General features: G+C 40.4%; 1 long non-coding RNA gene across 10 annotated transcripts in view; it reads right to left on the bottom strand.

Annotated features, from left to right (window-relative positions):
- The window catches only part of LOC145513671 (uncharacterized), a 793,767-nt gene that overhangs the window by 420,852 nt on the left and 345,972 nt on the right, over nucleotides 1-26,943 (bottom strand). For 5 of the 10 annotated variants that reach the window (XR_014059660.1, XR_014059681.1, XR_014059667.1 and 2 more), the window contains one exon: nucleotides 1,786-1,871. The exons of 2 other annotated variants lie outside the window; for them this stretch is intronic. This is a non-coding gene — a long non-coding RNA (uncharacterized LOC145513671). Of the gene's footprint in view, nucleotides 1-1,785; nucleotides 1,872-11,215; nucleotides 11,356-26,943 lie in introns of all 10 variants that reach the window. 3 more of the 10 variants (XR_014059666.1, XR_014059676.1, XR_014059675.1) reach the window with 2 other exon arrangements.

Below are 26,943 nucleotides of genomic sequence, written 5' to 3'. Positions count from 1 at the left end.
TAGGGAGTTTGGGATCGACATGTACACACCGCTGTATTTAAAGTGGATAACCAGCCAGGACCTACTGGAGAGCACAGGGAACTCTGCTCAATGTTATGCGGCAGCCTGGACGGGAGGGGAGTGTGTGTGTGTGTGTGTGTGTGTGTGTGTGTGTGTGTGTGTGTGTGTGTGTGTGTGTGTGTGTGTGTGTGTGTGTGTGTGTGTGTGTGTGTGTGTGTGTGTGTAGTGTGTGTGTGTGTGTGTGTAGTGTGTGTGTGTGTGTGTGTAGTGTGTGTGTGTGTGTGTGTGTAGTGTGTGTGTGTGTGTGTGTGAGGGGAGTGTGTGTGTGTGTGTACACACATGGCCGGGTCCCCTTGCTGCCCACCTGAAACTATTGTAACATTGCTCATTGGCTATACTCTAAAATATAATAAAAAGTTTTAAAAAATGATAGCCATGCTTTTTTCTCACTCCTTAAATTTGTAATACTACTGCTGACCAATAAACTTAGTGTGGCTAAAGGCAGACATTCTCATTCAGGTGGGAGACTTGGGTCAGGTTCTGAAACTACCACTTGCTACCTGGGGTCACTGGTTAAAATCGCTTAATCTTCCTGAGGTTGCATAATCTTACCCATCAGTGAGTGACGGCAGCAGTATTTCCTACAGACCTGATAGTGTTGTAGACAATAATTTGCCAGCATCCTAACTTCAGGGACTCAGTTCCTCAAAAGGAGAATTTCTTTGATGGAATAAAGAATGAGTTGAGTTTAACTGACAGAAAAAGATAAAATGGGTTAAGTCATGAAGTCAGAGAAATATGTGCACCTCAGCAAGTACCTTACGCAGAAGCAAAGAAAGAGAAAATCATAGAATTTTGGCGCTCTGGTTCCCAAGGAAGGACAGAGAGGTAGGAACCCGATTGAAGTTTGACCTCATCAAGCAGAGTCTGAGAGACTAAACTGTGATCTGAGTAAGCATAGACCACTGTATTAATAATAAAACAATGAGAAAGGAAACATGCAAATGAGCCAAGGAGTAATTAGAGGTGGGACAACAAGTGGTCTGGTTTCTGCCTCCTGGAGATAGAACAGGCCAGTAATGCAAGGAAGCAAAACCCCCAGGGATCAGAGTGGGTGAATCAACATGAAAGTGGCAAAACAATCATTGGCACAGCCCTAAAATCGAATACCATAGAATATCATGGTAGATATGAAGTTAGTGATATTTATTGATATATTACTAAAGAAACACTGTAAACAGTATTATCACATAAATATACACAGAGGTGGGGGAAGAAAGAAAATATATAATAAAATAGTGATGGGAATCACTGATGAAAGTTACCTCTGGGTGATGAAATTTGGAGGTTGTTTCCATTAGTTTATATGCAATTCACTTGTGATTCTTTTAAATTGAAAAAGTATAACAAAGTTATACTTTTTAATCAGCTGATACAATGCATAGCAATATTCTGTGTAAATGGTAAAGTGCCATTCAGATTGGAGTTACTATTCATCACCACTCTAATTTTTTCTATCCAACTGCTTCTATGATTTCAACACAACTCATATCAGTGGGAGGCAGATTATATGGCCTTGGGAATAACACAGACTGGGGGCTCCAATCTTAGTTTCCTCTCTTCGACCTTGGGCAAATTAAGCAACCTTGGTGTAACTTATAAAGGTAAAAATGGGTATGATGACAACTACACCACAGGATTGCTGTGAACACTAAGTAAATTGATGAAAGCAAGGAGTTGACTCTCAATGAAAACAGTGATTCAATACAGGTTAGCCACACTTACTGCCACTGCTCTGTCATTCACTGAACACTTGCTGAGTTACCACTCAGGGCCAGGGGAGACCTCCTCGCCTTGAGGAGTTCAAAGACCTGTGGAGAAAATTACTGAGTAAGTTCTGTAGTATCTCTACGCCTGATGCAGTAAATACAGCACAGTAACCACTGAGTGAGCAGTTTTGGTAAGTGTGATGATACAGCACATGTGTAGTCCTCTGAGAACGGGGAAGAGTGGCACACACCGATGACAAGGGGAGTGTAGTGAGGTTTCAGAGGGGAGACGACACACAGTCTTAAAGGATGAGCGGCTGCTGAACAAGCCAGGGAAGGAGTGCTACGGGGAGAGGAAACAGCAGACTCAAAACCAGAGACATAGAGTCTTGTCATGTTGGGGGAACTGAAAGTGGTATCATAGGGCTACGGAATGCAAAAGAATACATCAATATTCAAATGTTAGCATCCCCGAGCTGTACAGCAAACACATGTGAAACTTTGAAAGGCAACTGGAAGCTTCAAATGAGACTCACTGGAGTTAGCACACAATGGTACACAAAGAAGTATCATTTCACAATTAAATCCATAAATTAAGCAGCAAGATTTTAGGAGGGAATCAGAGGTTTTAAAATGCACTTCACATATAAAATTAAGGAAAATAATTTGACCTTGGGATCAGACCAAATTTTATTTCCTCTGCTTTCATTATCATTATATATTTTTATAATTACACTGTCAAACAATATTAGCATCGATGATATATATGCAACCACTCAGCCCACCCTTTTGGCCCCCAGAAGAATACACAAAGTAGACATGAAAATGTTCAGAATCAGTATTTACTTTGCTTTTACAAAGAAAAAAATCAACACCTTGGGTGGGCACTGGAATATTCCTACTAGCTCTTAGTTTTTATAACAAAGGGGAAGTTTTGGACGCGAATGATACATTAAGTGATACATAAAGAGCTTCCATAAGTAAAGCGTAACCATTCTACCGGAGAGACTAAACCAGGAGACTGAAGGCAGACCACCATCTCAGCTGCCATCACTTAATCAAGTGTGATATACAAGCTCCCCACAAAGGCAGTAAGGGGAAAAGTGGACTTCATTTGCTTTGGATAATGAATATCCTGCATTTAAAGTAATCCACCCAATTAGGATTCATCTGTGTTTAGCAGACAGTAGAAATTAACATGGCCTTTGGAAACTGTATTCACTGTCTCCTCGTACTTATGCAAAGCAAGAGAAAAACCTTGTCAACAATAGCAGCAAATAGCTCATTTCTCTTTTAAGTCACTGGAGAGCCTTCTTTGGACAAATGATTGGAATTTAAGATTTAGCATATAATCCAGATGCATTCAACAGCTCCCTAATACAAACATATCAACAATTGCAGAACGAGGACACGTAGGTAGGAGTATGCTGATGGAATTGATATGTATAACACTTAGAGAATGACACATGGAGATGAATAAGGAACTTAGAAACTAGCGGGCCCAAATCTCACATTCTTTCAATATGACACCAGAACACTGTCTGTACTAGTCCAACTCCCCAGTCTTAACTCTCATACTTGTTCTAATCTCTCCTGCCGCCTTGCCATTTGCACATGTATTTCTTCTTTCTGGAATATTCTTTACTTCAATGTGCCTGGTGATCAGAAGTTTATTTCAATATTCACCTTCAAACGTCAAATTTTTTTACCAAAGGCTTTCTTTTAACACTTCCTCCAATATCTATGTCACACCACCTGCCATGTTGTAGGATCTCATTTGTAACTTCTATTTCTCCTTCCTAACACATGTCATAGTGTCATATTTGTGTTTGAAAAGTGCCTGTCTTCCCCTAGAGATGGTGATCTTCATGTGTGGAGCAGCCATATCTATTTTGTTTAGCTTGTGTCTCCCATTGTGTGGCACACAATATGCCTTTTAAAATTAATGGATGCAACCTTTAGTTCCAACATAACAGAATATTTAAATGGCCCAGGTGTTTTTACTATTTTATACAACTGTATATATTATTCCTTCTGCCTCAGATATCTTCCCCATTTTCTCTGGCTAATTTCTCCCCATCCTTCAAGATAAATTGGAATACTTCTTTGGAAGTACTTTCTCATCTCTAGACTAACAGGGATTAGTAATTGAAGTCCTGTGTGCCCAGATCCTCTGTGCATTTCTGTCTCATAGCACAGATACTTCCTTTTTGTAACAGTATGATTTCTTTAAAACAACATCCAGTAGAGCAATCAACCAGATTAACTAACCCTTTTAATTCTTCTAAAAACTCACTCTGACCTAATTGGCTGCTCCCCCATAGTCAGGCAAACTTTCAGTTATCATCATCAATGTTTACCCAGGGCTGGGAATTCCCTAGTGGTCCAGTGCTTAGGACTCTATACTTCCACTGCAGGGGGCACTGGTTTGACCCCTGGCCAGAAAACTGAGATACTATAAACCACGTGGTACAGTCAAAAATAAATGAATAAAACAGATCTCTAAAAAAATGTTCACCAAGAGCCAACTGTTTGTTCCCATACCTTTTTATGTCAGGCGCACTTGTTATTCTAATTGTACAATTTAATTAAACTGTATGCAAATGATAAAATGTGGTTATACAGGAGTATTTTTTTCTAGCAGTTAAATATTTTGAGAAGAATAGATAAGTTGCTAAAAAAAAAAAATGAGTCTATCAAATTCAGTATGGTCAACACTAATTTAAAAGACTGAAAAAAAAATCTAAAATTTTTTGGAAGCAATCCAAATAAATGTTCATCAGTGGGTGAATACAGAAACATGTGGTATATACATACAACAGACTACTACGGAGTCTTAATAAAAAGGAAATTCCGACAGAAGCTACAGCCTGGATGAATCTTGAAGACATCAAACGTGAAATAAGCCAGTCACAAAAGAACCAATTATAAGTTCAGTTGCTCAGTTGTGTTTGACTATTTGTGACCTCATGGGCTGCAGCATGCTAGGATTCCCTGTCCATCACCAACTCCTTGAGCTTGCTCAAACTCATATCCATCGATTCAATGATGCCATCCAACCATCTCATCCTCTGTCATCCCCTTCTCCTCCTGTCTTCAATGTTTCCTGGCATCAGGGTCTTTTCCAATGAGTAAGTTCTTCACATCAGGTGGCCAAAGTATTGGAGTTTCTTTCCAAAGAATACTGAGGACTGATTTCCTTTAGGATTGACTGGTTGGATCTCCTTGCAGTCCAAGGGACTCTCAAGAGTCTTATTCATCGCCACAGTTCAAAAGCTTCAATTCTTCAGCACTCAGCTTTCTTTATAGTCCAACTCTCACATCCACACATGACTACTAGAAAACCATAGATTTGACTAGGTGGACCTTTGTTGGCAAAGTAGTGTCTCTGATTTTTAATATGCTGTCTAGGTTGGTCATAGCTTTTCTTCCAAAGAGTAAGCGTCTTTTAATTTCATTGCTGCAGTCACCATTTGCAGTGATTTTGGAGACCAAGAAAATAAAGTCTCTCACTGTTTCCATTGTTTCCCCATCTCTTTGCCATGAAATGATGGGACTGGATGCCATGATCTTCGCTTTTCAAATGTTGAGTTTTAAGCAAACTTTTTCACTCTCCTCTTTCACTTTCATCAAGAGGTTCTTTAGTTCCTCTTTGCTTTCTGCCATAACGGTGGTGTCATCTGCATATCTGAGGTTATTGATATTTCTCCCAGCAATCTTTATTCTAGATTGTGCTTCATACAGCCCGGCATTTTGCATGATGTACTCTGTATATGAGTTAAATAAATAGGGTGACAATACACAGCCTTGACGTACTCCTTTCCCGATTTGGAACCAGTCCGTTGTTCCATGTCCAGTCCTAACTGGACCTAACAGTCCTAACAGTTGCTTCTTGACCTGCATACTGATTTCTCAGGAGGCAGGTAAGGTGGAATGTTAGGTCCATGAATCAAGGTAAATTGGAAGTGGTCAAACAGGAGATGGCAAGAATGAACATCAACATTTTAGCAATCAGTGAACTAAAATGGACTGGAATTTAATTCAGATAACCATTATATCTACTACTGTGGGCAAGAATCACTTAGAAGAAATGGAGTAGCCATCACAGTCAACAAAAGAGTCTGAAATGCAGAACTTGGGTGCAATCTCAAAAACGACAGAATGATTTCTTTTTGTTTTCAAGACAAACCACTCAATATCACAGTATCCAAGTCTATGCCCCTACCAGTAATTCTAAAGAAGCTGAAGTTGAACAGTTCTATGAAGACATATAAGACCTTCAAGAACTAACATCAAAAAAGATGTTTTTTTCATCATAGGGGACTGGAATGCAAAAGTAGGAAGTCAAGAGATACCTGGAGTAACAAACAAATTTCATCTTGGAGTACAAAATGAAGCAGGGCAAAGGCTAATCGAGTTTTGTCAAGAGAACACACCAGTCATAGGAAACACCCTCTTCCTACAACACAAGAGAAGACTCTACACATGGACATCACCAGATAGTCAATGATTCTACTTATATCACGCACCTAAAGAAGTTAACCACACAGAGACATGACGTAGAATGGTGGTTGCAAGGGGCTGAGCCAAGAGGAGATGGGGAGTTACAACTTAACAGATGCATTTTTAGACTGAAAAGATAAAAAAAATTCTAGAGAAGGATGGTGGTGATACGCAACAATGTGAATATACCTAATGCTACTGAACTGTATGGGGCTTCCCTGGTGTCCTAGACAGTACAGAATCTGCCTTGCAATTCAAGAGACCCATGTTCAATCCCCGGGTTGAGAAGATACCCTAGAGAATATAATGGCTACCCACCCAGTATTCTTGCCTGGAGACTTCCATGGACAGAGGACCCTGGGTGGGGGACGGGCGGCTACAGTCCATGGGGTTGCAAAGAGTCAGCCATGAAAGATCAACTAACACTTTCACTGAACTATATGGTTTAAAATGGTCAAAATGGTGAGCTTTATGTTATGAATATTTTACAATTTAAAAAATAATTATGTTTAATTAATGGAAGAGGTTTTTATAATTCCTCACTTTAACTGATTTAAAAATTAATCAAATAATTATTGATCTCCATCATGATTGATGAATAGGCTTCTATTACATCATTTTTTTAACTATCTTTCATCTCCAGCAGACCAGCAGCCACAATGAGTAGGGACTATTTCTTTCATCACCTCTCACAGACTCCCCAGAACATATCACATTTCCTGGAATACAGTAAGTGATCAATAAACATTTGTTGAATGAATTAATGTCACCATTTTACCGCTAAGGAAACAGAAGTTTAGAAAAGCGCATACTAGACAAGCTAGATAGTGGCAATGAGATTTCAAACTAACCAAATTATATCTAATTTTTTTCAATTCAAGAAATAAATTGATATATATTAAACTCTATTACATTCTAAGACTGTGGCTGAAGTTGACAATACAAAGATGAGATATATCCAGTTCCTGCTATCAACATGATTTTGTACTTCAAGACAAGGGTATTAAACACCCACGGCCAGGAATGTCTCATGTAAGCCTGCAGGAGCAAGGCTGGCAGGTGGGTTGCTTAAGAAATGACTGCAAACTTAAATATAGTTTCTGCAAAGGAAAGAGTCCAGCCTGGGTGCAAAACGCAATAATCATGGGTCCAGGCAGCTCAGTCAGTAACTCATCATCTCGCCTTGGTAGCTTCTAACTCTACTTCTCTGCACTTCAGTTCTGCATCTGTAAACAATCTCCTGAGTTAAATTTCTCTACTTAGCATCTACAGACTCTCAGAAAGCTTAACAGTCCTTGAGAGCCTGACTTGGATTCTCAAAGTCTCAGAGAGGAGCATTTTGGGAAAGGGAACAAAAACAAACCATCTGAGGTCTCCATTATCCCAATGGAAACAGCCCCAAACCATAAGCCCCATAGCCCAGCGACATCCCGCACCATGTTTCCTGCTTAAGTCAGTACCTGCTAATCTTATGGCTAAGCTGTCACAGCAAGTGATGCATGCGGAAAACAGCCTTCTGGGGAAAGGGCCAAAAATCCTCTCTTCCCAGCCAAAGAAATCAAAAGAAGTGACTGCCTCATTCAATTCTCAGGGTCCTAGAGAGAAGGAATTGTTTCAAGCTAGGGAAATAAGTCTGTCTTCATCTTTGCATGTTCTCAAGGACGTTCCATGACTTATGAAAATGGTCCAGAAAAATCAAGGGACACCATGAGCACTTGCTTAATTCATCACTGCTCTTCATGATTGAATTGAAATCAAACATTCTCCTGAACCTGCTCCATCCTCATTTGTATCAAATGCCCTTAATCTGTGCTCTCAGAATTCAGATATAAAGCTTTATCACAATGATAATTATTCACAAATTTCTTTAGTGTCATTATCCCAGCTACCCAGTGAGCACCCTGAGTGCAGGCGCTATGCCTGGCTTGCTTTTTTTGTATCCCCATGTTAACTAGGGCTTCCCAGGTGGCTCAGTGGTAAAGTATCCTCTTACCAATGCAGGAGATGCAGGTTTGATCCCTGGGTCTGGAAGATGCCCTGGAGTAGGAAATGACAATCTGTTCCAGTATTCTTGCCAGAAAAATCCCATGGACAGAGGAGCCTGGCGGGTTACAGTTCACTGGGTCCCAAAGAATCTAACGCAACTTAGCAACTGAGCATGCACACGCACACACCATGATAACTAGTGTGGCACATAATTCAAAAAACACATTGAATAAAGGAACTGCCTATCTCTCTACTCCACTGGATTATAAACTTTTTAAATACAGAGTATTTTCTTGCTCATTTACTTTTTTTTCAAAAGCATACATGTATTCCATTTTAAATAAAGTTCAATAATAGACAAAAACAATGTCTGGTGATAGAAGTCAAAACAGTCAGGCTATGGGAGCAAAATCTAAAAAGACCACAGCTGAACTTTCTGGGATGATGGGTATATACTTTATCTTGACCTAGACTGATGATACATAGGTATACATATACATGTGAATATATTCATCAAACTGTGCACTTAACACATTACATTTTACCATAGGTAAATTATGCTTCTAAAAGTTAAAGGAAAAAAAAACTGCAGCATTTTAGTAAAAATGTCTAGAACCAGGTACTGTGGAGAAAGTAGTAAATAAAACAATGTATGATAAAGAGTAAAATCAATAATAACATACTGCAATTGCAAGCTTTTTTTGACTGAAGTAAAATAGTGACACAATTTGAATGGCAACCTTGCAGAAACACTCCTTGTTGACTTCCAGTTTTTATCACAGCTTAATGTCTTTATTAAGACATGTGCAGTAAAAGTTCATTGTAAAAAATACAGAAACTCGAAATATCATTTTTATATTTTTATATTACTGCTACTTAACTCGGACACTGGCTTACAGTCAGGATAGGCTTGTGGAACAAATGCCAATTCGCTTTCACAATGTCCATTCATATTCCTTTAAACGGAAGCCTTTTACACACACATACACCAGGCTGGAGAAGCTCAGGACCTGCATGGCATGGCACTGATTGCCAGGCAAGTGGGCATCTGCAGTTGGGACACCTGTACCCAAGCTCTTATAATTTGGGGGTCTGTTTTAAATTCCATGAGTTAACTTTCTCCTGTATTCTATAGCCTTCTATGACACTCTTTCTTTTCATGTACCAGGAAGTTCAAGGCCTTGTAATTCGAGACTACTGAGTTCTAGTCCTAATTCTGCTATGAACTCTGTGAACTGGGCATGTCATTCAGACAATCTATAAAATAAAAGGATTAACTAGCATACCTCTGAGGACTCTTCCAGGAAGTTTAACACGTTATGAAGCTGTAACATAGGTCAAGCCCATGAACATGTGAATAACATTAAACAACTCTTCTGGATTATTCTTCCCTTCTCACTTCTTCTCCACAGGGTCGACACTCAGAGGCAAAGAGCTGTATATTTGGAGTTATTACTGGAGACATGTACTCAGAAAATGTATTGATGTGCTTTCCCATTTCTTGAAGAACCCCCTTCCTATATTATAGACTGATCAGAACAGTTGGTGGTATTATAAATGAGGTCCTCAAACTCACAGGGTATACAGTCTCAGCTAAGACATACCCAGCTCTTAAAAGCTGAAAACCTGAGGTCCACTGACTTCTGCTGTCGTCTAATTCAAATATTGCCCTGATGACTTCAGAACATTTCCTACTTCTTGCCAATAAGATTCCCTTTGCACTGTGTGGTTTTGGGTCTGCTCCCATTTAAGTCAAAGGTATGGCTTGCATGTATTCTTTTGAGATTCTCTAGTTATTTTTTTCTAAGAAAAGCATCCAAGTGATACATTGAAAGTACAACTAATCTCCCAGAGTCACATAACAGATCTCAGGTGAAATGAGAAACTCAATAGCTCATTCAAGGTAGCCCATTTTTACCTTCTATGGTCAAATCACCTATTCAGTTCCAAGCCCTAATAACTGGAAAACAAATATCCATCCAAGACAATCACTTTTGAGCCCACTGTACTATGGCCCTATGCATAGACCAATAATAAATATATTTTCAGTTAACAGAGGCCAATATCCATCTGTCACCTTTCCTGTACACACACACAGACACACATGCACACACCTTTTGTATTCAGTGTATGCACAAAAGGAGGAAATTTTTTCTGAATATTACTTTAAACACATGTGGATTGACAAGCCGTTTATCCAGTCTACAGCCTTCAGATGAGAAATTGAGGTGACCGTTTTTTCCAGCCTGGGCGTTTCTTCAAAACAGGCTCATCTCAGCAAGCAGAAATGTGTATTGCATTTTTAAATATTGAACAGTAACTACCAACCATGAAATGGGTCACTGGTTCCACTCTCGATTTGCAGGAGGAACACCACGTCTTACATTTACAGTGTTTTGTAAGTGATTCTAAAGACGAACTTCAAGGTATAGGGCAAGAGCAAGCAGCGTACTGCATGTGGGTCTCCTGCAAAAACGGTGTGTTCCCTCTCTTTGAAGTTGGAATGGACAGTCTGCTAAACAACACCCTTCACTGGCCACTCATCTGAAACTGAGCGTCTTAAATTTGACCCTGATTCACCTAGCACTCTGGTTACGATGAAGATCCTGACTCAAGGTCTGGGGTAGGGCCTTCCCACAAGCTCCCAAACGTTGCTGCTTCCTCAGACCACACTCGAGTAGGAAGGACCTCAAACAGACCCATCAACCCTCCCGTTCCAACAATGACTGTGTCTCCTTTTTACAGTGACAAGAAGTAGGAAGGATTTGGTAGATATATAAAGGCTTTTTGCTTTCTCAAAATAGACTTCAAATAAAGTCTCGCCTATCATCATGTTCTAGTCTCGTCTGTTATAAATATCAGGATATTATTGGGGATAAATCATAAGCCCCTGAGGTGATACAGTCAAAATACACAGAGGAAGTATAAAGGATTGATATGCATTTAGAATCACAGACCTCAGAACCGGGAAGGACTTCAGTGTAAACCTGGTCAAATCCAAGTATCCCAGGCAGGGTTCTCAGAGTAGAGGAAGGTGAACTGAGTCCTCACTTGAGTTGGAGGCAGAGGTAAAAATAGAGCCCAATTATCCTCACACCTACAAAGAAGTACTCGGCTTATTTTGAGTTCACAGTATTATTATTATTATATTATTAAAGAAGAGAGGGCACAATAACAATTCAATTATTTCAGTTATTTTATCTCTTTTCACTGCATTCCTTGAGATAGGGCTACAATAAGGAAACATACCGCCATTTTAAAAACTAAGGAATCGAGATTGTAACAAAGGGACTTCCCTGCTGGTCCCGTGGCTATGACTCTATGACCCCAGTGCAGGGGGCCTGGGTTCGATCTCTGGGATCCTGCGGACTGCACGTGCAATCTAACTGAAGATCCTATATGCAGCAACTAAGACCTGGTACAGCCAAATAAACATTAAAAAAAAAAAACTGTAACAAGAGTATATAATTTATATATACACTTGAGAACACACACACACACACACATACTTGCCTGGACAAAGCTACAATTAGTTTCTTCCAAACAGCACTCTGATCTGTCATTAAGCCAAACTCACTCCTAGTTTTATGTTTTGTATAAACAAAATGTGACAGAGAAAACAATGTGCTGTGGTTTTGTTATTCTTCTCTTTGCTTCCTTTCATTCCAAGTTCGCTCAGTGTGCAAGCATTGATCTTCTTCTCATATAGTGTTATAGTGTGCTTTTTTTCTTTTCATCAAAACAATTAGTTGCAGCTCAGAAGATATAATTCTACCAGCACATCACAGAGAATCCTGTTTCCTGCCTGCTTTAATGAAGTCAGGCATCGTGGGAAGCTGAGACACTAGGGAAAAGAACACGCTGTAAAGTATAATTGCTTTCGAGAAGAAAGACCTTCCCTTGTGAATCCATTTTGGATTAAACAGCGTAAATTTTTTTTTCTTTGTCTTTTTATTTTCTGGCCCTTCATTAGGGATATTTTGTGCAATGCCCTACACTTGAGTACAAGATTTGTCCAGCTTTCAGGGGTGTTAACGCAGAAGATGGGCTACAATCAAAGATTAATTTTCAGCTGTTTGCCCTCCATCCCAAGACTGCTTTTCAAATACCATTTTTTGCTAATGTTTTCATGTTGAATCATCACTATTATCTCTAGGCTGTCCCCATCTCACTTTGACCATACCTACCACCTCCAATGCCTACTCAAAGCTTCAGCTTTTGTTCCATACACTCCAGCCCCACTGGCCTTCTTTGAATGTGTCAGTCATGTTTCTCCCAGGAGGCGTCTGCCTTCACTGCTCCTTCTGCCTAGGGTGCTCTTCCCTTCCACACCCCTGCATCACTAGTTGATGCTACCTCCTTAGAGAAGCCTTCTTCAAACTAAAGTCACCCCCTGCCATGTTCATTCACAGTGCTCTGCTTTCATCCTTACATAGCATGGATCACTATCTAGTACTTCTGTGATTCATTTAATTTTCTGTCTGTCACAAAATGTAACCTCCAGGAGATCAGGGACCTTTTCAACTGTGATCATCACTGTATTTTGAACATCACTTGGCACACAGAAGGTGCATAATAAATGCCTGCCAAATGATTGATATGCAAATAAATCAATCACAGGGAACATATCTAGAATCACAGAATCTTAAAAAAAGAATTAAAAATTAATATAATCTATTCATTTAATCTATAGAAGTATAAAATAAACTCCAGAAGTTGAGACGGTCTCAGAACCCACTGCAGAGGAGAGATTATTCATTAATTTTTTTCAGCAAGCTCTTGTCAGGTGCCAGGCACTGTACAAGACTCTGAGTCAAATTGTGGGAAAGACAGATGTGGTCTTTGCCATGATGGCACTCAGGCTAAGATACACAGAAAAGAGAAAGTAGGGACCACTACTGGGATAGCTAGGGGAAGCATTATTCTCCCCACCCAGAAAACAGTATAAAACTTAAAAGAGTCTCAGAGGTAAAGAAAATTATATAGCTATCTAAAACAAGGAAGAATATAAAAATGAAGGCAATAGGTGTTGTCAATCACAGAACATCCATCAGCATTCCATTGTTCTGTGACTTAGAGAAGCACAAAGCCATCAGAACAGATACTAAAACAAAAATGAACTCTCAGTGCCATCTCTTGGAGAAGTGTCCCACTACCACGGTTGAGTAGGACCCTTCCTTCTTAGGGACTCACAATAATCATGATTGCCCCAGAATTCACAAGGGCTAGATGAGAAAAGCTATATGCAAGATAAACAACCTAGACGATGGTTTTATTCTTCCTAAAATGATTATTAAGGAGTTCCTAGGGAGAAGAAGATAAACCGAACTGTGTGAAAGAAAGTTTTACCATTAAGAAGGTGCAGCAAACCCTCAGTCAGCACTATTGAAGTGGCAAATTTCTAGGGACTCATGTATAAAAAGGATTATGCAATAGATAATTACACTCCAGTGGGTATAACTTAATCATAACATAATCAGTGGCAGGAAAATAAAAAATATTTCAAATAAGCAATAAAATTTGCCAACTTAAACAAATCTTGCTCATTGGCACATATCATAAGCAGAGGCTTAATCATAATACAGTCTTGATTTTGGTCGCCCTTAGAAGCCATAAGCACAGCCTCTTAATTATTATCAATGACCTGGGGGATCAAATGGGTAGACTTGGCTGAAAACCTACTGAATATCATATATCTATAATAAATTTAGAGCCTGATGGTTAATCTAGGTTATCCTGGACAAATGTGCTTGACTTTTCTGAGGCTATAAAGGGAGAAAAAGAAGACCATTACTATGTTTCAGCTACTCATGTCTCAAGAGAATTTATTTTCCTTATTGAAGTGTTGAAAATGTTTCATCCACCCTATAAATCCAAAAGGCACAGGCCTTGGTTTAGGGAGCTACCAATCCAAAATAAACAAACAACAACAACAAAAAAATAGTTTCTCCTCTATAGCTGTGTCTGTATAATAACAAACTGACTATCAGCCTCAAAAATAATCAGTCAATTATATGAACAAGGCAAGCTTGTTCTACAGGCAAAAGAAGTGAAGTTGAGCAAATCTTTGTATTTTTCCATTAGGGCTGGGACAAGTGTACACTTTCCATATGATTCCTATCAATTTAAAAGGCCTAAATCATACAGCCACAGATCAACCCAGGATAGACTCTTCAATTCTTTACATGCAGAGCAGTCTTCCTTACATAATACGTGTAGGTTCATTGGTTTCCCCACTATGTAGGCTAGGAGATGCCAAAGTTTCTATCAAGGCCCGGAAAGTAAATCTTTTAGACTTGAGGATCACATATGATCTCTGTCACACCTTCTTCTTTTTTGTTTGTTTGGTTTGGTTTTCACAACTGTCTAAAAAATTAAAAATTATCAGTCTGTCCACTGTACAAAAACACCAACCACCAGAGTTTACGAACCTCCAGACATACCCCAACACCCAAGTATAATAGGAATGTACAGTCCAAACAAAGCATCTAAGAAAAGACTTTTCTTTCATTTTGAAGACGCTTTGTTCCCTTTAAGGAAAATTTACTCTGTTATTGCAGCAAGAGTAACTTTTAGAAATATATTATGTCTTTTCACTCCTGCTGGATTGGCTGAAGTAGCACTAGTTGATAAAACTAATAAACCAAAAAATATCAAGTAGTTACTCAAGAGACAAGATTATTTTTGAACCAACAAGAGGATGGGCAAGGATTATCTGCTCCATATGGTCATGCAGGAACCCAAACTGACAGAAGATCAACCAGTCCTGACACAATACTGTCAAGGTCACCACTGATGCTGACTTCCAGTTGGAGGGCAGGAGACAGGAGAGAGCACAGAGAAAGAAGGTTCATAATCAACAATGTCAGCCTAGAGCTGACACACAAAGCTCCTTTTCATTGGTTAGAACCAGTCACATGGCCACACGCAGATGCAAGGGTAACCAAGAAATATGGATGTGAATCCACCATGAACTTTCCAGTAAAAACTCAGCACTACCGAAGGCCCGTGCAAATGTTGGAGGCGATAGTTCTCGACCCCACTTGAGACTCCTAATTGTTTCCAACTCCCCCAAGGAGCTCCGCCCTTCAACAAATTACAGCCAAAGCACTTGCAAGTGCTTCTAGGAGTAGGACGACAGGCCAAGAGTAAGGAACTCATTGCTTAATTTTTGTTTAATCGAAGTAGACGTCAGTGGATGGTCCATAGTTAAACAATATTCCTGAAAGCAAGTCTTCAAAGAAAAGAGTTTCTAAGAACTCTGAAAGCTGGGTTTTTCCATAATACAAAGCAAAGCATCAAGATGTGACTGAAGAGTAGATAAAGACCAGGAAGGTGAGAGGCTTTGACATAAAGAACGTTTTCTGCCATAAGTAAAGCAAAAGCCTTTCCCAGCCTGGGAGATGGGGATGGGTGTGGGCTGGAGGAACCAAGAGAACTTTAGAGAGAATAAGAGAAGGGTTAAAATGCTGCTTCTGTAATCAAACGGGCTTTGAACCTCCTGGTTGTTGGCCCAGAGCAAGGAGGCAAGCCAATCTGAGGCACTCGTAGAGGAGCTGATTAAAAAAAAAAAAAAAAAAACAAGGAATGACCAGACAGAGGGACTGTCTTCCATTTCTTTGGCAGCCAACTGCTTGTGACTTAGGAGAAGATTTAGTAGTTCCCACATATTCCAGTGAGGGAAAAATAAGGACTAAAAATCTATCGGATGTCAGAACAAAGAAGATGCAGAGTTCATGAAATCTGATCATCTGTAGCAGCTATCAGAATGTGGCAGACACCAAGAAGGAGGAGATGCATTACCATCAGCGGTCAGCAAGGATCCAGAAGCAGCTGCACTAACTAGAGGTGCCTCTCCCCACTGGGATACTGGGCCATAGCTTTTCTCAGCACCCCGTGGCACCAAGAGAAGGATAAAAGTCAAGTAGAGAAGAAGAATAGAAGCTTGAAGTTCTAAGTTTCACCTCAAGAGGCAAGAAACTTCAAACTGGGCAGTGGCTGAAACAGCAACACTGACATCAGACTACAAGTTCAGCTAGACTGGACTGAATATACCAGAACACCATAAAGTACGTCGGCAGCTTGAAGGAACGTTGAGAGTGAAACAGAGTTGAGTTACAGAAAACTACAAAGTTATAGTTCTGTGTCCCAAGCGGTAATGTGTAAATTTATACCTGATCTACCATGTTTATTTTCATTCAACTGTCTTATTCCCCCTAGAGCTGAAGGCAGTATGTCAAAACACTTTTACCTACTACAGGAAGGAGTACTTGAAGGGCAATCTCAGGATATCAGATGTGGAAGAGATCTTCATAATAATGTTAAGATTTTATGCAGTTGTTATAAAGACACGCTTCACCATCAGACAGACCAGGGTGCAAATTCTGTCTGTGCTGTGTGCTGGCCACAGGACCCTGAACTGCTTGCTGAGGTGGTGAACATCAGTGCTCTCCTTTACAAAACAGAACTGACGTGTGCTCCACAAGGCCGCTGGCAGTTGAGTGAGGATGTGTATGTAATACACTTACCTCAGGACCTGGCATGGGACGAAGGCTCAAAATAGGATAGCCGGAGGCCGTCCAGCCCCACACTGTCAGATAAGGAAGCATGGAGTCAACAGCGCCAGTGGGTCATCAGGAAACAGCAACCAACATTAAAAGCATTCAGTGTATTTTTCAGGTTGAAACAGAGTATTCCTTTTCAGTAAACAGGTCAGAGGGCCGTCTTACAATCATTTTACGTTCCCCATCAGGATCATCTCCAGGGGCAGGAAATTCAATTCATAACCAATAACTGGCAAAAGAAGCAATTATATTATACATAGCCCATGAATGTGTTTCAAGTTTAATGCCAAGATAAAGCTATAACACTGTACTTGCTATTCAAGGATTTTTTTTTTTTTTTTTTTTAGTACTTCGGTTGAAACTTTGCAAGGCTTACTATTGAGTGCGCCAAGCATGAACAAGCTGAACATTCGAGACGGAGCTAGCCTTCAGCCCTTGACAAGGACTGCAGCTTCTCACAGGCACACACTCTGTGTGTGTGTGAAAGGCACACACAGAGCCGCAGTGGTATACAGCAGTAGGTGGTGGCAATGGTAACAGCTAACACGCTTTATCAAGCACCTGCTACGTAGCAGGACCGTGGTAAGCATTTCACCATATAAGCTCTCTTTATATTTAATATAACTCTATGAAGGATGCCCTGGTATCATTTCCATTTTAAGATGAGGAGTCTCTGAGAAGCGGCCAACTTAACACGGCTCATTAGAAGCCAGGGTTTTAACTGGGAACCGACTCAGAGAGGGTCTTAATTTCCTTCTTCTTCAGATCCTGGGTAATTTTCTCTGTATTCTCAAGTGTACAGAATGTTGAGAGTGTATTTCCTGTTTTCCTCCAAATCTTTGCTTATTAAAAGCATTTTGTTCCTCTCCTTTGAGGTATCATTTATTCCATTTTTTTTTATTAATGTTCATTGTTGGATGAGCAAAGAGGAACTATCACCATCTCTGAGAAGTAAAAACACAACTATCCTTTTCAACTGTGACTATAAAGCCAGTATGTTGCAACAAGCAGTGTGGCCACAGTCACACAGCCTGGAAATAGCAATGGAGATTAGAACCCATGCCTTTAAAGACCTCATTGCTGTGGTTGTTCAGTCACTCAGTCATGTACGACTCTTTGCGACCCCATGGAGTACAGCACGCTAGGCTTCCCTGTCCATCATCATCTGCTGGAGCTTGCTCAAACTCATGTCCATTGAGTCGCTGATGCCATCCAACCATCTCATCCTCTGTCGATACCTTCTCCTGCTGCCTTCAATCTTTCCCAGCATCAGGGTCTTTTCTAATGAGTCGGATCTTTGCATCAGTTGGCCAAAGTATAGGAACTTCAGCTTCAACATCAGTCCTTCCAATGAATATTCAGGTCTGATTTCCTTTAGGACTGACTGGTTGGGACTCTCAAGAATCTTCTCCAGCACCACAATTTGAGAGCATCAGTTCTTTAGTGTTTGGTCCAATTCTCACATTCATACATGACTACTGGGAAATCCATAGCTTTGAATATAGAGACCTCTGTCAGCAAAGCGATGTCTCTGATTTTTAATATGCTATCTAGGTTTGGATTGGATGTCCAAGGATGGACTGTTCCAAAATGCCAGAAAAATACAAACCTGTTAAGATGGGTTACCAAATGGATGTAGGTCAGGGATGACGTTATCTCTTGATGCACGACTGAATGCTGAAACCCATTGGTAAAATTAAAGTAACAGACCCTTGGATCAGAGTTTCTGTGCTAGTAATTGACCCGGTTTGGAGGTGTGCTTAAAGCATCATTTCCTTTGTGTCCAGGTCCTAGAAAGCATTCTCCATGGTAATCCAGTGCAGGAAATATGTCAGTACCCTTCTTATTCCATCAGTGCCTTTGCTTTTCATTCTGCCCTCTTCCTAATGACATCATTTTTCTTCTTTTTCTCCCATTAGTTCTCAATGTTGGTTGATGAACTTTTGTCCAAGATAAACTATAGCCACCTCTCAACAGTAAAAGTACGACCACTTTTCTCCACAGTAAATCAACCTCTCAGCCTCTAGAGCATTTTCATCTCAGCATCTTTCAAGTGCCTCTTCCCTTCTTAGGATGGATACCTATAACACTCAGGTTGAGGGTGAATGAAAAGAAACTAATCAGAGTCACAGGCACTAACAACTAGAAGGAGTCTTAATTATCAATAGCTTTTATCCTCTCAATTCACATTCAGCTGACAGTGAATTTTTAACATGTACTAAGCTAGTGGGTTCATGACATTACTTCATTTAATTTCATATAATCCTCACAAAAATCCTGTGAGATACTTTCATTCCCATTGTAGAGAAAGGAAACAAAACTTGGAGATGCTAATGGCTTGTCAAATAGCTAAGCAGCAACAACACCATGTCAGTACTGAAGGCCATTCCCTCTCCCAGGTCAGGGAATCAATTTGTTTCAAGTGCAGATCAATCATACTACATTGTCCATAAAATCCACAGCACATTACCCAGCAAAATGAATCAACAACAGGCTGAAAACTGAATGAATACTAACACAAAATGCTAAATGTCCCAGGTAATACGCTTCGAAAAGTCTAACTGAAAGAAAAACAAGCAAAAAGAAAGCCCCTTTGGTATATATGGTTTCCACAATGGTTGTGCTTCATTTCTGGCAGCGAAGGGTGGTGGGAAACGCTTCTCCCCAGATATTCTTAAAAGAGAAAACCCCAAAGTTGGGTTTTGCTTGTTACAATGGTGCAAACGATATGATAGAGAAAAGACACTGATAAATAATTTATGAACAAGAATGCTTCACTGATCAGATTGGGTGATGAAAATGTATTTGAAAACCCACGAGGAACATTCTTAACGGAAATTATCTGCACTTCTTCTGGGTCACTGTCGTCTTTTTGTCCGCCTGCTATTAGTTTGATTTTGGCTTGACAGTCACCACGGCGCAGAAATGTAGCAGCAAACACAATGAAAAAAGCCTTTCCACGTGATTATTTTCGAAAGTAATAAGACATGTGCGACCTGGAAAACTAGCCCTTCCAACATGTCAGGTAAGGAGCCTGGATGATTGTATTTTTAAAAGCGGCCTCCAGCTTCGCACAGGGTGGAAGCCCAGAGGCAAAATTCCAGGCGCCTATGGTGGACGTTTGCTGCCATCTACTGCTGTGTAATGGGAGAGGAACATGTTTCTGGAGAGCCTCAAATAAAGGTAAGAAAATTGAGTTGGGGTGTGGGGGAAAAACATTCTTTTTATTAAGTAAGAAAATCCCTGTTGAGAGGAATTTCTACAGCCAGGAACAAAACCATCCTTATGTAAGCTGTGTTATTGTTGTTCAGTCGCTCAGTCGTGTCCGACTCTTTGCAACCCCAAGGACTACAGCACGTCAGGCCTCCCTGTCCATCACCAACTCAGGGAGTTTACCCAAACTCATCCCCATTGAGTCGGTGATGCCATCCAACCATGTCATCTTCTGTCGCCCCCTTCTCCTCCTGCCTTCGATCTTTACCAGCATCGGGGTCTTTTGCAATGAGTTGGCTCTTTGCATCAGGTGGTCAAAGTATTGGAGCTTCAGCATGAGTCCTTACAATGAATATTCAGAGTTGACTTCATTTAGGATTGACTGGTTTGATCTCCTTACAGTGCAAGGGACTCTCAATATTTAATAATATTAATTTTTTTAAAAGAATGTTTACTAGCAACTCATTGGAAAAGACCCTAATGCTGGGAAGGATTGGGGGCAGGAGGAGAAGGGGAGGACAGAGGATGAGATGGCTGGATGGCATCACCGACTCGATGGACATGGGTTTGGGTGGGCTCCGGGAGTTGGTGATAGACAGGGAGGCCTGGCATGCTGCGATTCATGGGGTCGCAAAGAGTCGGACACGACTGAGCGACTGAACTGAACTGAACTTGTCTATAAGCTAGGAATTCCATCCATAAAAAGAGATGCTACTCTCCTGTCGCTTCTTCAACTACAGTATGTCTGAACACAACCAAATTCACACCATCCTTCTGAAGCTTAAAACTGAGGAGGAATAGCATAATAGTTTGGTTACTCATATGAGCTTCTGATGTCAGAACCAGCTCCGAACATTAGCTGCCTGGAAATTTAGGCAAGTTATGAACTCCTTCAAACATTTTCTTATATGCAAAATGAGAAGCAATCATATGCTCTTCACAGTGTCACTGTGCATCTTCTATTCAATGTTCATTTACTGAGATGCTGGCATGAGAATTCAATGTGATAATATACATAAAGAAAGTTCCTTGGAAAATACAGCATTGGCCAAAAAGTTCATTCTACGATCTTACTGACCCAGATAAGCTCTCGATAAAGGCCAAGTGTCATCCCTTCTTAGGGCTTTCCTGGTGGCTCAGTGGTAAAGAGTGCACCTGCCAATGCAGGAGACGTGGGTTCAATCCCTGGGTCAGAAAGATCCCCCGGAGAAGGAAATGGCAACCCACTCCAGTATCCTTGCCTGGAAAATTTCATGGAGAGAGGAACCTGGTAGGCTACAGTCCATGGGGTCGCAAAGAGTCGGACACGACTTAGGGACTCAATGACAACAACAACATCCCTTCTTAATATTATCACTGCTTAATATTATCACTGCTTACCTGCCTTCACGTGGCCGTAGTGAATGACTCCAAATTGTGGTAACGGGGGGGAGGGGACCACCCAGAACAATCTTACAGGTCATAAGCTTCTCTGAGAAATCCAGAATTAGAAATCAGGTTTTCACACCTCAAGGAAGACCATAACAAGAAGGAAGGATGTCAAGGCCAAAAGAGAAAGACAGCTACGTGGATCAGAAAACCTCTGCACCGCTTTGCTCGAGATGAATAGTAGAAAATATCCGAATTCCAATCCAGTAATCACGGCAGTCTGAAAGATGGTGAAATGATTCTCTAAGACCAAGAAGTACGAAGGAATAAATGTATGTGGGGATTTTGAATGATTATGTTCAGATCATTTCATTTGGTCACATAGTTGTTTTATGAGCAATGCTTGTGATTTTGACAGATACACAGATCCAGGGAAAATTTAAAGTTATGTTCTTGGAAAGGAGAGGGGAAATAGAAAAAGGATCACTTCCCGTTGAATGTCAACAGATGATCTATGTAAGTGTGTGGTATTTTTAAGCGCTTACTTTCTTAGCCTTATAATCATCACTATTAAGAGGATTTGAGGAAATTATCATGCCACATTCGTAAGTCTTCCAACATGTTCAGGATAAATGTGTTTTAATAAGCTTCAGGAATCTCTTGAAAAAAGTAATAATTGTGCAGGATGCTATGTTGAATGGTCACAAAATTTAATCCCAAATCCTTAGCAAGCCCTTACCTCTCTTAAGCACCTCATTTAAACCAAAGACCACATCATTGCTTTAAAAATACATGCTAAGGGGTAGATAAAGGAACAGTATAACATAGAATGGTATTTAGCAGAGGACCATATAACAAAGTAGATTAAAGGATGAATTCTAAAACCATTCCAGCTCTGCCAAGAACTGGATGTGCCACCTTGTCAAGCTATATAACCCCTTGGTCCCCCTATTTCCTTCCCCTGCAAAGTGGGGGTAAAACAGTACCTTGCTTACAGAGTTGGTTTAATGATGAAATGAATTCAGTGTATGCAGATCACTTAGAACAGAGCCTGATACATAGTAAGCACCATGTGTGAGTTATTATTATAGAAGCAAAGAACACTTGGAATGAAAAGTTTTACTAAAAAACAAAGCTGGTCCTTTAGAATTTTTCTTTATGCTGATGACTTCCAAAATTGTTTGCTTTCATTTTCTGTTTTTAGCAATAGAATTTAAAATAAAACCATACCCAGTTCTAGTGGTAAAGAACCTGCTTGCCAATGCAGGAGACATAAGAGACACAGGTTTGATCCCTTGGTCAGGAAGATCCCCTGGAGAAGGAAATGGCAACCAACTCCAGTATTCTTGCCTGGGAAATCACATGGACAGAGGAGTCTGGCAGGCTACAGTCTATGGGGTTGCAAAGTTGGACACAGCTGAGCAGGCACACACAAGTCCCAATATATAAAGGGTAAAAGTAGGATAGAATTCACTGACAGCTGTGTGGTAGCCAGACCACCCCAAGATCCCCTGAGCAGCTCCTAGAGTGCTGCACCACTGATGAACCCAGGGGACCCCCAGAAAACAAGCACAGCAAGAAAACCATTGATTTTTGTCATCTGCGTTTCCCAGCTCAACCTCTTGATCTGAGTAAATGGAATCAGAAACGCCCATGGAGAAAGACCTGTGACCGCTTCTCATGCCCAGGCAAGCATCTCACAGTGTCAGGAATCTCGCTAGACCCGGGTGATGAGCAGAGTGAATGCAGACAGCCTGAGCCTGTGAGCACCTGAGCAAGCGGCAACGCCGGGTTCACCAGCTCTAGTGCCCAGGTCAGTTGTCTGCTGCTCATCTCGTGGATCCACCCAACGCCAGAGGGAGATGAGGCATAGAGAAGGTTATCGAATGGTGGAAAACGGGCAGAACCATCCAACTCAGCACGGGTGTCGCGGTCGTGGGGGCACTTTCCGTAAGTCTGGGTGTGTGATGGTACAGCCCCAGGTGAGTCAGGTCTGGTAGCCAATCAATACTGTGTCTCAGGACAACAGACCCAGTCCCTATTCAGTAGCCTGTTCTTACACCAACTACAGTCTTTCACTTTTCAAAGTTAAGAAACTGATGCTGCTACTCTCTGTGAAGTTGGTGGTGGCGGCGGTGTCCTCTACAAAGTATGGCTTTGAATTTAAGTAGAAGCATCAATATTGCCTCCTGAACACATCTATCCAAACAGATGTTTCTTTTAAATGAAACTATTTCAGCATTTGCAAAGAGTTACTCTAGTGTCAGCATGGAGGAAGTAGCTTCCTTTAAACGTCACAGTGATATATGAAATGGTTTGTCATGTAGGCTTTGTTCCTTAAGTTTAATGATCAAAAATCATTTTCATGGAACCTGTAGATCAATCCCCACCTCAGGTGTTCATTTTCATGGTTTGTTCAATATAGGGACTGCATGGAAGTTTTAGAATATATCCCAAAGTATCTGTTTTCATCGGGATATCAATTAGTTTTTCCAATTCTATACATTCCATTATACTACTCGACATTGGTGATGCTGCACTAGAAATTTTACAATTACTCTTCTTTTAAATATGATCCTGAAGGTTGAATGTTAATGTTATTTTGGTTAGAATATATTGAGCTTTTAGGACAAGACACTTTGCTGTCCTCAGCCAGAATGCTTTCAATTAATAATTATGCAACTCCCCAAAAATTATTATTTTTCCAGTGACAACATATTGATCCACTACCTAAAAAGGGAAAATGGCATAGGAAACAATCTGAGAGCCTCTCACAAAAGAAAATGAGGTAGAAAGATAAAACTTGGATGGCTGACTGGATAATTTTAACCTTATTAAAAAAAAGACCAAGTAATATGAAGTCTAAAATCTCTCCATCTTATCCAATACATGTAGATATGGATCAACAAGCCTGGAAGTTAAATATTTAGATTCTTATAAGAGTAATCCAAAACTTATTTTGGCTACTCAGCGTGTGAACCCCTTTCCATGTTTTGAGAATTCCAAGTTGATTCATTTTGGTGGACAGCAAAGACCATGCTGGGAAAGGTTGAAGGTAGGAGGAGAAGGGGACGACAGAGGATGCAATGGTTGTATGGCATCAACAACTCAATTAACATGAGTTTGGGTAGGCTCCAGGAGTTGGTGATGGACAAGGAGGCCTGGCGTGCTACAGTCCATGGGGTCGCAAAGAGTCAAACACGACTGAGTGACTGAACTGAACTGAACACCTGTGTATGATGTGCACTAAATCAAAACTGGCCAATTGCTTGAACAATTTGTCAAAAGCAATAAGAGAACAACAATTCTCTGTTCTCTCTTTCTCATGTCATTCATGGGAATACCTCAAGTTCTTTATTCTGAGGCTCCAAATGTGAGAATAAAAGCGTGTGTGTTTAGTTGTGTCTGACTCTTTGTGACCCCATAGACTGTAGCCCACCAGGCTCCTCTGACCGTGGAATTTTCCAGGCAAGAATACTCGAGTGGGTTGCCATTTCCCTCTCCAGGGAATCTTGCCAAACCAGGGGTCGAACCTGTGTTTCCTGCATGGGCAGGCGGATTCTTTAAGACCACTAGCACCACCTGGAAAGTTCTGAAAGCAGAAGATAATCAATGATCACAGCACCCTGCAAAACAAAAAAAGGAGAAGCCGCAGAAGCTACAAAGCTTAATAAAATTTAACTTAGCAAAATAATTGTTAATTTTTTCAAATTATTTGCTCACAATCATCCATCAAATCTTGAATCAAGAATTGAGAAGTGTGAAAGGATACAGTGGAAGGTACTCAACAAGTATTTGTTGAACAAATTACTTTTCAAAGCACTTCCATAAAAAATAGCCGAATATAGATCAACAATACTTGCACCCTCCCTTTGAAAATCCATCAGCCATTGTGTTCCTTTCCAGCAGACATTCACATGCTTTCTCTCCTCTTTCCAACCTGAATTATTTAGTAAAGTATGACGATGCAGTCCACACGCAAATCCCAAACTGCAATGGTCATTATCCACTGACTCTGGGACAGGTTGCAGCTTATGAAGGGTAGATTCTCCATGATATTTGTATTTTTAGAAGTTTCTCCGAGCACTGCTCTGCCTTTGAAAACTGTGCGAATGTCTCTCCCCGGCTGGGGTTAGCACATCCTAGGCTCAGGCAGCTGTGCAGGCTTGGCTATGTGAACTAACTGGGTCACAGTGAAGAGAGTAAACTCGACCTCTCATCGTCAACCAACAATGATAAATGTTGCATTTTATTTTCCAAAGCATCATCTCTCAAGAAAGCAGTCAAACAAGTAAAAATTGGATATCTCCGCATAAATAATACTTTACCTCTGCTTGTCACTGATACTTGCTGCTGACAAATTGGTATAAATATTTGAGATGCTAAAAAAAATTGGAGTCATTATGCTGAAACCAGTGAATACATTTTTGAAGAGATGAAATGGGGTTGGTCTTAACATGAGGAAAGACATTCTCAATACAGAGATGGGGGTTTCCATGTTTCTCATTATGATTCCAAATTTTTTTGGAGGTGGGAGTGGAGGAAAAACGGGTAACAATAGAACTGAGGTTAGAATCCAAAAGAGACATAAGGCATGGATGTCTTCACCCTCTCCCTGGGGCAAATTTCTTCTATATTACTCATTTGGACACTGCTATAATTTAAGCAACTCAAAAACAGATTTAATTCTGATTTGGTAGGTTAAATTCTGATTTGTTGTTGTTGGCCAGTCACTAAGTCATGTCCGACTCTCTGTGACCCCATAAATTCCAGCACACCAGGTTTCCCTGTCCTTCACTATCTCCCAGAGTTTGCTCAAACTCATGTCCATTGAGTCTGTGATACCACCCCATCATCTCATCTTCTGCTGCCCCCTTCTCTTGCCCTCAGTCTTTCCCAGTATCAGGGTCTTTCCCAATGAGTCAGCTCTGCCCATCAAGTGGGCAAAGTATTGGAGCTTTAGCATCAGTCCTTCCAATGAATATTAAGGGCTGATTTTCTTTAGGATTGACTGGTTTGATCTCCTTGCTGTCCAAGGCATTTAGTCTAGCCATAAAAGGTGTTACATTAAATGTTTATTAAGGAATAAATCCACATTGCTTTTTAAATAATGCTTTGAAGAATACTATTTTAAACTTAAATTGCTTTAAATAATGCTTTAAAGAATACCTTTTGGTGTTTCTAAGTTGGTAAATATGAAGAACAAGTCCAAGAATGGTAAGAACAAAAATTAAGATTATACAGAGCCAAGTGACCATACAGGTTCCTTGTTCTTTTGAATCCAAGATCTTTGATTTGACTCCCTGGGGAATTTCTCTTATTTGAAAAATTACAATAAAATTATCTGAGAAGGAGTTCTTAGTAAATTAAAGATGCTCTGTGGTCAGAAAGACCTGGGATCTCAGCCCTTCCTCTTGTACAATGTAACTGTTCCATGCCTCAGTTGTCCTATCTGACAAATGGGGGGAAAATGATCATTCTAATCTTAAAGGCTAGTTTTAAAGAATAAAGGGGATGAAGTCATTAAAAAGCACATAGTA

The sequence above is a fragment of the Giraffa tippelskirchi genome, chromosome 7 (genome assembly GCF_054371585.1).
Source record: "Giraffa tippelskirchi isolate mGirTip1 chromosome 7, T2T-mGirTip1v1.2.pri, whole genome shotgun sequence".
Taxonomy (NCBI): Eukaryota; Metazoa; Chordata; class Mammalia; order Artiodactyla; family Giraffidae; genus Giraffa; species Giraffa tippelskirchi.
Note: the sequence above shows the minus strand (reverse complement) of the source record. Positions and strands in the feature narration are given on the sequence as shown.